Here is a 13,391-nt window from a genome sequence, read left to right as displayed (position 1 = left end):
TAAGCTTTTATAACTCCGTCAACATGTGCTAATCTCTGGTCAAGAGATAAAGCAGACATTTACGGAGATAAAGTAGACATTTCCTGCCTTCCAGAAACTCACCATCTTTACACAGGCACCAGTAAATCATACCACGTGATGAAGGCTACAGAAGTATGAACTAAGTATTCTGGGCATTAAAAAAAAAAACCAAATCAAACTTGGCCTGGAGGAGGAAGAGGAGAAAGGCACAGGGGTGGGTGCTGTTGCCAAAGCTGCCATGCAAAAGTTCTCCCCCTCCCCCCTTCCCCTCCTCTTAAGGCCCCTAGAAAGGTTGAAGCTGCCGCTGCCTGCAGTCGGTGACCGCGTGACTTGGCACCCGCCAGCGTCATAGTCTTTGATGTGTGACAGCCTTAATTTAGAGCTTTCACTAAAAAGTGATGCAAGGATAGAGGGAGGAATCAACAGCTTGAAAATTCGGTCAATTGATCTGGTGGGATGGGCCTTTGCCTGACCTATTTTGTAGAGGAATTGGATGGCATAAATGATTGAAGTGGTACTGAGGGTCTCTGAAGCCTATGAAAGGTAGAAACTCAACCATGATTTCTTTTTCAACTCTACAGCATTCGCTTCCTTGAAGTCTTCATTTTTACGTTAGTCTCAGATACACCAGAAATACATCTACACGTAGAACAACTCCTACAGAACACCTACTGAACGCTGGCAGAAGACCTCAGACCTCCCAAAAGGCAAGAAACCCCCCATGTACCTGGGTAAGGCAAAAGAAAAAACAGAGACAAAAGGATAGGGACGGCACCTGCACCAGTGGGAGGGAGCTGTGAAGGAGGAAAGATCCCCACACACTAAGAAGCCCCTTCGCGGGCGGAGACTGAGGGTGGCGGAGGGGGGGAGCTTCGGGGCCGCGGAGGAGAGCACAGCAACAGGGGTGCGGAGGGCAAAGCGGAGAGACTCCCACACAGAGGATCCATGCCGACCGGCACTCACCAGCCCGAGAGGCTTGTCTGCTCACCCGCCGGGGCGGGCGGGGCTGGGAGCTGAGGCTCGGGCTTCGGTCGGAGCGCAGGGAGAGGACTGGGGTTGGCGGCGTGAACACAGCCTGCAGGGGGCTAGTGCGCCACAGCTAGCCGGTAGGGAGTCCGGGTAAAAGTCTGGACCTGCCGAAGAGGCAAGAGACTTTTTCTTTCCTCTTTGTTTCCTGGTGCACGAGGAGAGGAGATTAAGAGCGCTGCTTAAAGGAACTCCAGAGACGGGCGCGAGCTGCGGCTAAAAGCGCGGACCCCAGAGACGGGCACGAGACGCTAAGGATGCTGCCGCCGCCACCAAGGGGCCTGTGTGCGAGCACAGGTCACTGTCCATACCCCCCTTCCGGGGAGCCTGAGCAGCCCGCCACTGCCAGGGTCCCGGGATCCAGGGACAACTTACCTGGGAGAACGCACGGCGCGCCTCAGGCTGGTGCAATGTCATGCCGGCCTCTGCCGCTGCAGGCTCGCCCCGCGCTCCGTGCGCCTCCCCCCCCCACCCCCGCCACGGCCTGAGTGAGCCAGAGCCGCCGAATCAGCTGCTCCTTTAACCCCTCCTGTCTGAGCGAAGAACAGACGCCCTCCGCCCTCTGGCGACCTACACGCAGAGGCGGGGCCAAATCCAAAGCTGAGCCCCGGGAGCTTTGCAAACAAAGAAGAGAAAGGGAAATCTCTCGCAGCAGCCTCAGAAGCAGCGTATTAAATCTCCACGATCAACTTGATGTACCTGCATCCGTGGAATACCTGAATAGACAACGAATCATCCCAAATTGAAGAGGTGGACTTTGAGAGCAAGATTTATTATTTTTTTCCCCTTTTCCTCTTTTTGTGAGTGTGTATGTGTATGCTTCTGCATGAGATTTTGTCTGTATAGCTTTGCTTCCACCATTTGTCCTAGGGTTCTATCCGTCTGGTTTTTTTTAACTTCTTTCTTAATAATTATTTTTTATTTTAATAACTATTTTATCTTCTTCCTTCCTCCCTTTCTTTCTTTCTTTCTTTCTTTCTACTTTTTCTCCCTTTTATTATGAGCCGTGTGGATGAAATTCTCTTGGTGCTGCAGCCAGGAGTCAGTGCTGTGCCTCTGAGGTGGGAGAGCCAACTTCAGGACACTGGTCCACAAGAGACCTCCCAGCTCCACATAATATCAAACGGCAAAAATCTCCCAGAGATCTCCATCTCAACACCAGCACCCAGCTTCACTCAACGACCAGCAAGCTACAGTGCTGGACACCCTATGCCAAACAACTAGCAAGACAGGAACACAGCCCCACCCATTAGCAGAGAGGCTGCCTAAAATCATAATAAGTCCACAGACACCCCAAAACACACCACCACACGTGGACCTGCCCACCAGAAAGACAAGATCCAGCCTCATCCACCAGAACACAGGCACTAGTCCCCTCCACCAGGAAGCCTACACAACCCAATGAACCAACATTAGCCACTGGGGACAGACACCAAGCACAACGGGAACTACGAACCTGCAGCCTGCGAAAAGGAGACCCCAAACACAGTAAGATAAGCAAAATGAGAAGACAGAAAAACACACAACAGATGAAGGAGCAAGGTAAAAACCCACCAGACCTAACAAATGAAGGGGAAATAGGCAGTCTACCTGAAAAAGAATTCAGAATAATGATAGTAAAGATGGTCCAAAATCATGGAAATAGAATAGAGAAAATACAAGAACATTTAACAAGAACCTAGAAGAACTAAAGAGGAAACAAGCAATGATGAACAACACAATAAATGAAATTAAAAATACTCTAGAAGGGATCAATAGCAGAATAACTGAGGCAGAAGAACGGATAAGTGACCTGGAAGATAAAATAGTGGAAATAACTACTGCAGAGCGGAATAAAGAAAAAAAGAATGAAAAGAATTGAGGACAGTCTCAGAGACCTCTGGGACAACATTAAACAAACCAGCATTCGAATTATACAGGTTCCAGAAGAAGTACAGAAAAACAAAGGAACTGAGAAAATATTTGAAGAGATTATAGTTGAAAACTTCCCTATATGGGAAAGGAAATAGTTAATCAAGTCCTGGAAACACAGAGAGTCCCATACAGGATAAATCCAAGGGGAAACATGCCAAGACACATATTAATCAAACTATCAAAAATTAAATACAAAGAAAACATATTAAAAGCAGCAAGGGGGCTTCCCTGGTGGCGCAGTGGTTGAGAGTCTGCCTGCCAATGCAGGGGACACGTGTTCGTGCCCCGGTCTGGGAGGATCCCACATGCTGCGGAGCGGCTGGGCCCGTGAGTCATGGCCGCTGAGCCTGTGTGTCTGGAGCCTGTGCTCCACAACGGGAGAGGTCACAACAGTGAGAGGCCCATGTACCGCAAAAAAAAAAAAAAAAAAAAAAAAAAAAAAAAGAAGCAGCAAGGGAAAAACAACAAATAACACACAAGGGAATCCCCATAAGGTTAACAGCTGATCTTTCAGCAGAAACTCTGCAAGCCAGAAGGGAGTGGCAGGACATATTTAAAGTGATGAAGGAGAAAAACCTACAACCAAGATTACTCTACCCAGCAAGGATCTCATTCAGATTTGATGGAGAAATTAAAACCTTTACAGACGAGCAAAAGCTGACAGAGTTCAGCACCACCAAACCAGCTTTACAACAAATGCTAAAGGAACGTCTCCAGGCAAGAAACACAAGAGAAGAAAAAGACCTACAATAACAAACCCAAAACAATTAAGAAAATGGGAATAGGAACATACATATCGATAATTACCTTAAATGTAAATGGATTAAATGCTCCCACCAAAAGACACAGACTGGCTGAATGGATACAAAAATAAGATCCATATATATGCTGTCTACAAGAGACCCACTTCAGACCTTGGGACACATACAGACTGAAAGTGAGGGGATGGAAAAAGATACCTCATGCAAATGGAAACCAAAAGAAAGCTGGAGTAGCAATTCTCATATCAGACAAAATAGACTTTAAAATAAAGACTATTAGAAGAGACAAAGAAGGACACTACAAAATGATCAAGGGATCGATCCAAGAAGAAGATATAACAATTGTAAATATTTATGCACCCAACATAGGAGCACCTCAATACATAAGGCAAATACTAACAGCCATAAAAGGTGAAACTGACAGTAACACATTCATAGTAGGGGACTTTAACACCTCACTTCCACCAATGGACAGATCGTCCAAACTGAAAATAAATAAGGAAACACAACCTTTAAATGATACATTAAACAAGATAGACTTAATTGATAATTATAGGACATTCCACCCCAAAACAACAGAATACACAGTTTTCTCAAGTGCTCATGGAATATTCTCCAGGATAGATCATATCTTGGGTCACAAATCAAGCCTTGGTAAATTTAAGAAAATTGAAATCATATCAAGTATCCTTTCTGACCACAACACTATGAGACAAGATATCAATTACAGGAAAAGATCTATAAAAAATACAAACACATGGAGGCTAAAGAGTATGCTACTAAATAACCAAGTGATCACTGAAAAATCAAAGAGGAAATAAAAAACTACCTAGAAACAAATGACAATGGAGACACGACGACCCAAAACCTATGGGATGCAGCAAAAGCAGTTCTAAGAGGGAAGTTTATAGCAGTACAATCCTACCTTAAGAAACAGGAAACATCTCAAATAAACAACCTAAACTGTCACCTAAAGTAATTAGAGAAAGAAGAACAAAAAAAAACCCCAAAGTTAGCAGAAGAAAAGATATCATAAATATCAGATCAGAAATAAATGAAAAAGAAATGAAGGAAATAATAGCAAGGATCAATAAAACTAAAAGCTGGTTCTTTGAGAAGATAAACAAAATTGATAAACCATTAGCCAGACTCATCAAGAAAAAAAGGGAGAAGACTCAAATCAGTAGAATTAGAAATGAAAAAGGAGAAGTAACAACTGACACTGCAGAAAAACAAAGGATCAGAGAGATTACGACAAGCAACAATATGCCAATAAAATGGACAACCTTGGGGCTTCCCTGCTGGCGCAGTGGTTGAGAGTCTGCCTGCCGATGGAGGGGACACGGGTGCCTGCCCCGCTCCGGGAAGATACCACGTGCCTCAGAGCAGCTGGGCCCTTGACCCATGGCCAGTGAGCCTGTGTGTCCGGAGCCTGTTCTCCGCAACGGGAGAGACCACGACAGTGAGAGGCCCGCATACCACAAAAAAAAAAAAAAAAAAAAAGGACAACCTTGAAGAAATGGACAAATTCTTAGAAATGCACAATCTGCCAAGACTGAACAAGGAAGAAAGAGAAAATATGAACAGACCAATCACAAGCACTGAAATTGAAACTGTGATTAAAAATCTTCCAACTAACAAAAACCCAGGACCAGATGGCTTCACAGGCGAATTCTATCAAACATTTAGAGAAGAGCTAACACCTATCCTTCTCAAACTCTTCCAAAATATAGCAGAGGGAGGAACACTGCGAAACTCATTCTATGAGGCCACCATCACCCTGACACCAAAACCAGACAAGGATGTCACAAAGAAAGAAAACTACAGGCCAATATCACTGATGAACACAGATGCAAAAATCCCCAACAAAATACTAGCAAACAGAATCTAACAGCACATTAAAAGGATTATACACCATGATCAAGTGGGGTTTATTCCAGGAATGCAAGGATTCCTCAATATATGCAAATCAATCAACGTGATACACCATATTAACAAATTGAAGGAGATAAACCATATGATCATCTCAATAGATGCAGAGAAAGCTTTCGACAAAATTCAACACCCATTTATGATAAAAACCCAGCAGAAAGTAGGCACAGAGGGAACTTTCCTCAACATAATAAAGGCCATATATGACAAACCCACAGCCAACATCATCCTCAATGGTGAAAAACTGAAAGCATTTCCACTAAGATCAGGAACAAGACAAGGTTGCCCACTCTCACCACTCTTATTTAACATAGTTTTGGAAGTTTTAGCCACAGGAATCAGAGAAGAAAAGGAAATAAAAGGAATCCAAATCGGAAAAGAAGAAGTAAAACTGTCACTGTTTGCAGATGACATGATACTATACATAGAGAATCCTATAGATGCTACCAGAAAACTACTAGAGGTAATCAATGAATTTGGTAAAGTAGCAGGATACAAAATTAATGCACAGAAATCTCTGGCATTCGTATACATTAATGATGAAAAATCTGAAAGTGAAATCAAGAAAACACTCCCATTTACCACTGCAACAAAAAGAATAAAATATGTAGGAATAAACCTACCTAAGGAGACAAAAGACCTGTATGCAGAAAATTATAAGACACTGGTGAAAGAAATTAAAGATGATACAAATAGATGGAGACATATACCATGTTCTTGGATTGGAAGAATCAACACTGTGAAAATGACTCTACTACCCAAAGCAATCTACAGATTCAATGCAATCCCTATCAAACTACCACTGGCATTTTTCACAGAATTAGAACAAAAAATTTCACAATTTGTATGGAAACAAAAAAGACCCCGAATAGCCAAAGCAATCTTGAGAACGAAAAATGGAGCTGGAGGAATAAGTCTCCCTGACTTCAGACTATACTACAAAGCTACAGTAATCAAGACAGTATGGCACTGGCACAAAAACAGAAAGATAGATAAACGGAACAGGATAGAAAGCCCAGAGATAAACCCATGCACATATGGTCACCTTATCTTTGATAAAGGAGGAAGGAATGTACAGTGGAGAAAGGACAGCCTCTTCACTAAGTGGTGCTAGGAAAACTGGACAGGTACACATAAAAGTTTGCGATTAGATCACTCCCTAACACCATACACAAAAATAAGCTCAAAGTGGATTAAGGACCTAACTGTATGGCCAGAAACTATCAAACTCTTAGAGGAAAACATAGGCAGAACACTCTATGACATAAAGCACAGCAAGATCTTTTTTGACCCACCTCCTAGAGAAATGGAAATAAAAACAAAAATAAACAAATGGGACCTAATGAAACTTCAAAGCTTTTGCACAGCAAATGAAACCATAAACAAGACCAAAAGACAACCCTCAGAATGGGAGAAAATATTTGCAAATGAAGCAACTGACAAAGGATTAATCTCCAAAATTTACAAGCAGCTCATGCAGCTCAATAACAAAAAAACAAACAACCCAATCCAAAAATGGGCAGAAGACCTAAATAGACATTTCTCCAATGAAGATATACAGACTGCCAACAAAAACATGAAAGAATGCTCAACATCATTAATCATTAGAGAAATGCAAATCAAAACTACAATGAGATATCATCTCACACCAGTCAGAATGGCCATCATCAAAAAATCTAGAAACAATAAATGCTGGAGAGGGTGTGGAGAAAAGGGAACACTCTTGCACTGCTGGTAGGAATGTGAATTGGTACAGCCACTATGGAGAACAGTATGGAGGTTCCTTAAAAAAGTACAAATAGAACTACCATATGACCCAGCAATCCCACTACTGGGCATATACCCTGAGAAAACCATAATTCAAAAAGTGTCATGTACCAAAATATTCATTGCAGCTCTATTTACAATAGCCCAGAGATGGAAACAACCTAAATGTCCATCATCGGATGAATGGATAAAGAAGATGTTGCACATATATACAATAGAATATTACTCAGCCACAAAAAGAAACGAAATTGAGCTATTTGTAATGAGGTGGATGGACCTGTAGTCTGTCATACAGAGTGCAGTAAGTCAGAAAGAGAGAGACAGGTACCGTATCCTAACACATATATATGGAATTTAAGAAAAAAGTAATGTCGTGAAGAACCTAGGGGTAAGACAGGAATAAAGACACAGACCTACTAGAGAATGGACTTGAGGATATGGGTACGGGGAAGGGTAAGCTGTGACGAGGTGAGAGAGTGGCATGGACATATATACACTACCATGCGTAATATAGATAGCTAGTGGGAAGCAGCTGCATAGCACAGGGAGATCAGCTCCGTGCTTTGTGACCACCTGGAGGGGTGGGGTAGGGAGGGTGGGAGGGAGGGAGACGTAAGAGGAAAGAGATATGGGAACATATGTATATGTATAGCTGATTAACTTCGTTATAAAGCAGAAACTAACACACCTTTGTAAAGCAATTATACTCCAATAAAGATGTAAAAAACAAACAAACAGACAAACAAAAAACCTTGCCTGGAATGGCCAGACAGAATCTCACCAGGAGATAATGTTTGTTCTGTGTCTTGAAAGGTGAGTACCAAATTGCTGAGAGGCTCAAGGACACATAGGAAAGATGAAGTATTTTAATTGGGGCAGAAATGGAGGCTGGAGTAATGGACCAGACTAGAACTGGGCCCAAAGGGAAATAACCCACCAGCTAATGGACGTGTATAAAGAAGCCTGAGGGATGGGTCCCCTTTTGCAGTCCTGATGGAGCATGGTCCCATCAACTGGGGTGTGGCGATCAACAGCAGAGCCCAGGCAGCAGGGAGTGTCTGAAACCTGAGGGTCAGCAGAGCCGTGATTCCAGTGCTCTCTCCCTGGCCCTGCGACCCCCAGGCCTGGGAAAGACTTTGACAAAGGCTTAGTCACGAGCTCAAGGCAGCGTACCGTCCCTCTCAGTGTTGGACAGCGTAAGGAGCCGGGGTCCACGCAGAATGGTCTTGGCCATCCTATGATGAGCAGACCACCAATGTCTAGAATACAGCCTGAGAACATCAGATACCGAGTCCCGGACAATAAAATTCATCTGTGACCCCACCCAACAGCCAGAATAAGCTAGCTGAGATTATCTTTACTATTTCCCCAAATTGCTGCTACAATGATTTACAAGAGGTAAGTATTCAATGTATATTTTCTGAACAACTACGCGAATGTGTTTTTCTGCTATACTCAACTTGTTTTCTTTCTATTTCCTGCAGGACCACAGGCTACATTGTCATCACCATCAATCATCATTATAATCATTTTACTAGCTACCAATTATGGTGGGTTTACCATGTGCCACATGCAATGCTGAGAGCTGGAGATCTCTAACCCTCAGACAACCCTACAAGGCAAACGTTATTAGCCTCATTTTACAGATGGAGAAAGTCGACTTTAGAAAGATTATAGATCTTGCCCAAACTCATATATAGCTCATAAGTGGTGAATCAGTGGGACTTCAAAGCTGTGTTCTATCCAGTATCAAAATAGCACACTTTGATGGTAAATAAGTCATTTTTATAAAAAACTTGGTGAATTAAAAGGAAGCAAAATTCACTCTGTTCACTTGGTATTCTAAGAATAAAACAGTTAAGTGAATTTTTGACAGGTTTTATTAAATATATATACAGAAAAGTATACAATTTGATGAGTTTTTACCAACTGACAACATTGATTTTTCACATTTTGGTTGGATGTATTCGAGTTCCATGAATATAGCACAAAAATCCCATTTTCTTTGTCTATTACAGCTTTCTTACAAATAAGGGGGAAGATGTAAGTTTCCAGTCTATAGACTTGTATGACCTTATTCTGTAATTTACTAACAGACTTCTGGGGCCATAACTCAAGTGTCTTGTCTATTTTTCTGCCCTTCACATGTTTAAAAATGCTAATTAGTTAAAACGTGCAGTCAACTCCATCACCAAGAACTTCTACACTGACCTGAAGAGATTTTATTCCACTATATTCGGCTTATCTTTCCCAAAGAAATATCTCAATTTTCTCCACTGTCTCCTAAGGAAACTGAGCTCCCTTGAGCTCCACTCTGAGTGCTTCAGAACTTAGAGACCTGGTGGAACCACAGTCGCCCCGTTGATTCTCATCAGAGAAAACTATGAAATGTAGCAAGGAAGCTACATCTGACTGGCAAAGAGCCTCGCAACGTTCCATTTTTAAAGTGTTCCTGTCTGTCAGGGCAGATGAATCATGATCCTCTGCCCCCATAGCTAAGCCTGTCCCCTCTCATGGAGATGCCAGCTGCTGCCTAGTCACCAGCAACAGCTCTGTCACTTTTACTTTGCATCTTAATTATGAAGACATCGAGAGACACATGGAACGGCGGGTACCAGAAGGACTGTGCTGTCATACTGTCCTCCAGATGTTCTAAGGATGCCTTTGAATGTGGGTGGAGGAGACGCGCAGAAAGAATGCCGGTGCCATGAAACCGTTCCGGGACTACTTTTTAAAGAAAGACAACAACCAAACCACTACTAATGGGAACCTTTAGCTGGAGAACTTCTCATGAAAAGCATTTACCTGCTCCAGGAGGAATTCATACAGATGAATACCATAGTTATGCTACTTAATTTTGTTCTAAAATGCATAATTTATCCTTCCTAAATCAGTTTCCTCCCAATACTAAGAGCGCTCATTAAGTAAGAAAGATATATCATCAATTAAAAAAAATTATTCTGTAAGCTCATGAAAGCCTACTACAGGAATCATTTCCCAGAAATGTTTTTGAAACTTCCCAAATATTTGACTGGTAGCTGCTGGTATTGTATGATAGGGGAAATGCAAACATAAAGTTTTGAAAACTGGTGCCAAATAAAATGAACTTCCCAGTTGGTTATACCGCTGATTCACTTTTTAAAAAATACTGGGCTTGCATGTAAATCAATGAAGTCAGAACACACCCTCACACCATACACAAAAATAAACTCAAAATGGCTTAAAGACTTAAATATAAAACATGACATCATAAAACTCCTAGAAGAGAACACAGGCAAAACATTCTCTGACATAACCTGTACCAATGTTTTCTTAGGTCAGTCTCCCAATAGAAATAAAAGCAGAAGTAAACAAATGGGATCTCATCAAACTTATAAGCTTTTGAACAGCAAAGAAACCATAAACAAAAAGAAAAGACAACCTACAGACTGGGAGAAAATATTTACAAACGAAGTGACAAGGGCTTAATTTACAAAATATACAAATAGATCATACAACTTAATAACAAAAAAACAAACAGCCCAATCAAGAAATGGGAAGAAGACCTAAATAGACATTTCTCCAAAGAAGACATACAGATGGCCAATAGGCACATGAAAAGATGCTCATTATCGCTAATTATTAGAGAAATGCAAATAGAAACTACAATGAGGTATCACCTCACACCAGTCAGAATGGCCATCATTAAAAAGTCTACAAATAGGGCTTCCCTGGTGGCGCAGTGGATGGGAGTCTGCCTGCCGATGCAGGGGACACGGGTTCGTGCCCCGGTCTGGGAAGATCCCACATGCAGCGGAGCGGCTGGGCCCGTGAGCCATGGCTGCTGGGCCTGCGCATCCGGAGCCTGTGCTCCGCAACGGGAGAGGCCCATGTATCGCAAAGTCTACAAATAACAAATGCTGGAGAGGGTGTGGAGAAAAGGGAAACCTCCCACACTGTTGGTAGATTGGTGCAGCCACTATGGAAAAACAATATGGAAGTTCCTCAAAAAACTAAAATAGAGCTTCCATATGATCGATCAATTCCACTCCTGGACATATATCTGGGGGAAAAAGCTATAATTTGAAAAGATACATGCAACCCTATGTTCATGGCAGCACTATTTACAATAGCCAAGACATGGAAACAACCTAAATCACCATCAACAGAGGAACGGATAAAGATGTGGTATATATGTACAATGGAATACGACTTAGCCATAAAAAAAAAATGAAATAATGCCTTTGGCAGCAACATGGATGGACCTAGAAATTATCATACTAAGTGAAGTAAGCCAGAAAAAGACAAATACCATATGTTGTCACTTACAAGTGGAATCTACAATATGACACAAATGAACTTATTTATGAAACGGAAACAGACTCACAGACATAGAGAACAGACTTGTGGTTGCCAAGGTGGGGGAGAGGGATGGATTGGGAGTTTGGGGTGAGCAGATGCAAACTATTATCTATAGGATGGATAAACAAGGTCCTACTGTAGAGCACAGGGAACTATATTCAATGTCCTGTAATAAACCATAATGGAAAAGAATATGAAAAAAAGAAAAAGATATTGGGCTTAGAGTACTGTGACACACCTCCACACCCTTCTCCACAGGCACTTAATAGAAGTTCTTGGTTTGGATACATGTGAATTACAGGAACAAAAAAAGGAAGAAAGAAAAGGATCCAGTCAGCAATCCTTAAATTTTCATTTTGGCAGCAGGTTTTTGTCTTTGCGGGGGCCAAGCTTTACTATAACTGTGGGGTACATTGTTCTATTTGCTCTGAAGTGTAAGATGAAATTGAAAGGTACGCTTTTCACAAGGAAATGATCTTGAGCAAATTTCAATCAGTGTTGATCTCATCCCCTGAAGAGAAAGGCTAATTAATAAAATGGTCTTTTAAATAGAAAGTCTGTCAGTTCTGTCCAACTTCATTATTCCAATGACCCTTTTCTCCACCCCCAAAGAAAAATGGACAATTTTCATAAATACTGTACCATGCCATCAGGAAATAATTAATTTAGAGCTCTTCATCAGTAATGGGGATGCAGTTCCTTAAAGAGCAGCCTCCCTTTTTTTTTTTTTTTCAGTCTCCCTTTAATTCGATGATGAGACAACTGTTACTGAAACATTTATTGCTATAAAATTATATCAGGGAAAGAAAAAGAAGCAATTTTTTAAAAACTTAAGGTTTTCTCAACAGCAGCACTATTGACATTTTGGGCTGGATAATTCTTTGTTGTAAGGGCTGTTTTGTGCATTGTAGAATGTTCAACAGCATCCCTGGTCTTTACCCAGACAATAGCACTACCTCTCACCCCACTTAAAAAAACAGAAACCTTTCAGACATTACCATATGTCCCCTGGAAAGTAAAATCACCTCCAGTTGAGAACTGACTAATTGAAGGATCTGAAGCTCAAAAACCTTCAAGCTCGTAGTTTGCATAAGTGGGATACAGTGATAGATCAAATAACAGCTCAGCATCAAGTGAAGCATCTAAATAGCTAGATAATTGGGTGATCTAGTGAGAAAATGAGCTCTGACTGTAAAGTCGGATGGCTTAGGTTTAAATCCTGGCCCCAGCTTTTTCTAATGTAGGCAGGTTACCTGTCTTTTCTAAGCTTCAGTTTCCTCCTCTACAAAACAGGGATAATAGCAGAATTTACACATAGGATTGTTTTGAGGATGAGATAAAGTAAAGCAGAGAAGGATCTCAAATGAGTCATATCGCCTGCTATTATCAGAGATGGTATTCAAATTTTTGTTGAATTGGATAGACTAGACCTATGAATATTTATCCATTATTTGAATAGAGTAACAAGTGCAAAATAACTGTGAATGAGTATTTTAGTGCTAGTGGAAAATGTAAGCATTTTTTATACATTGGTATAATGCTACTTACATTTTAAATAATATGTTTTATAGCAAATATGACATGTCTAATCTCATGAGTTTTTCTTTTAGAGTAAAGGGCACACACTGA

The sequence above is a fragment of the Lagenorhynchus albirostris genome, chromosome 12 (assembly GCF_949774975.1).
Source record: "Lagenorhynchus albirostris chromosome 12, mLagAlb1.1, whole genome shotgun sequence".
NCBI lineage: Eukaryota > Metazoa > Chordata > Mammalia > Artiodactyla > Delphinidae > Lagenorhynchus > Lagenorhynchus albirostris.
Note: the sequence above shows the minus strand (reverse complement) of the source record.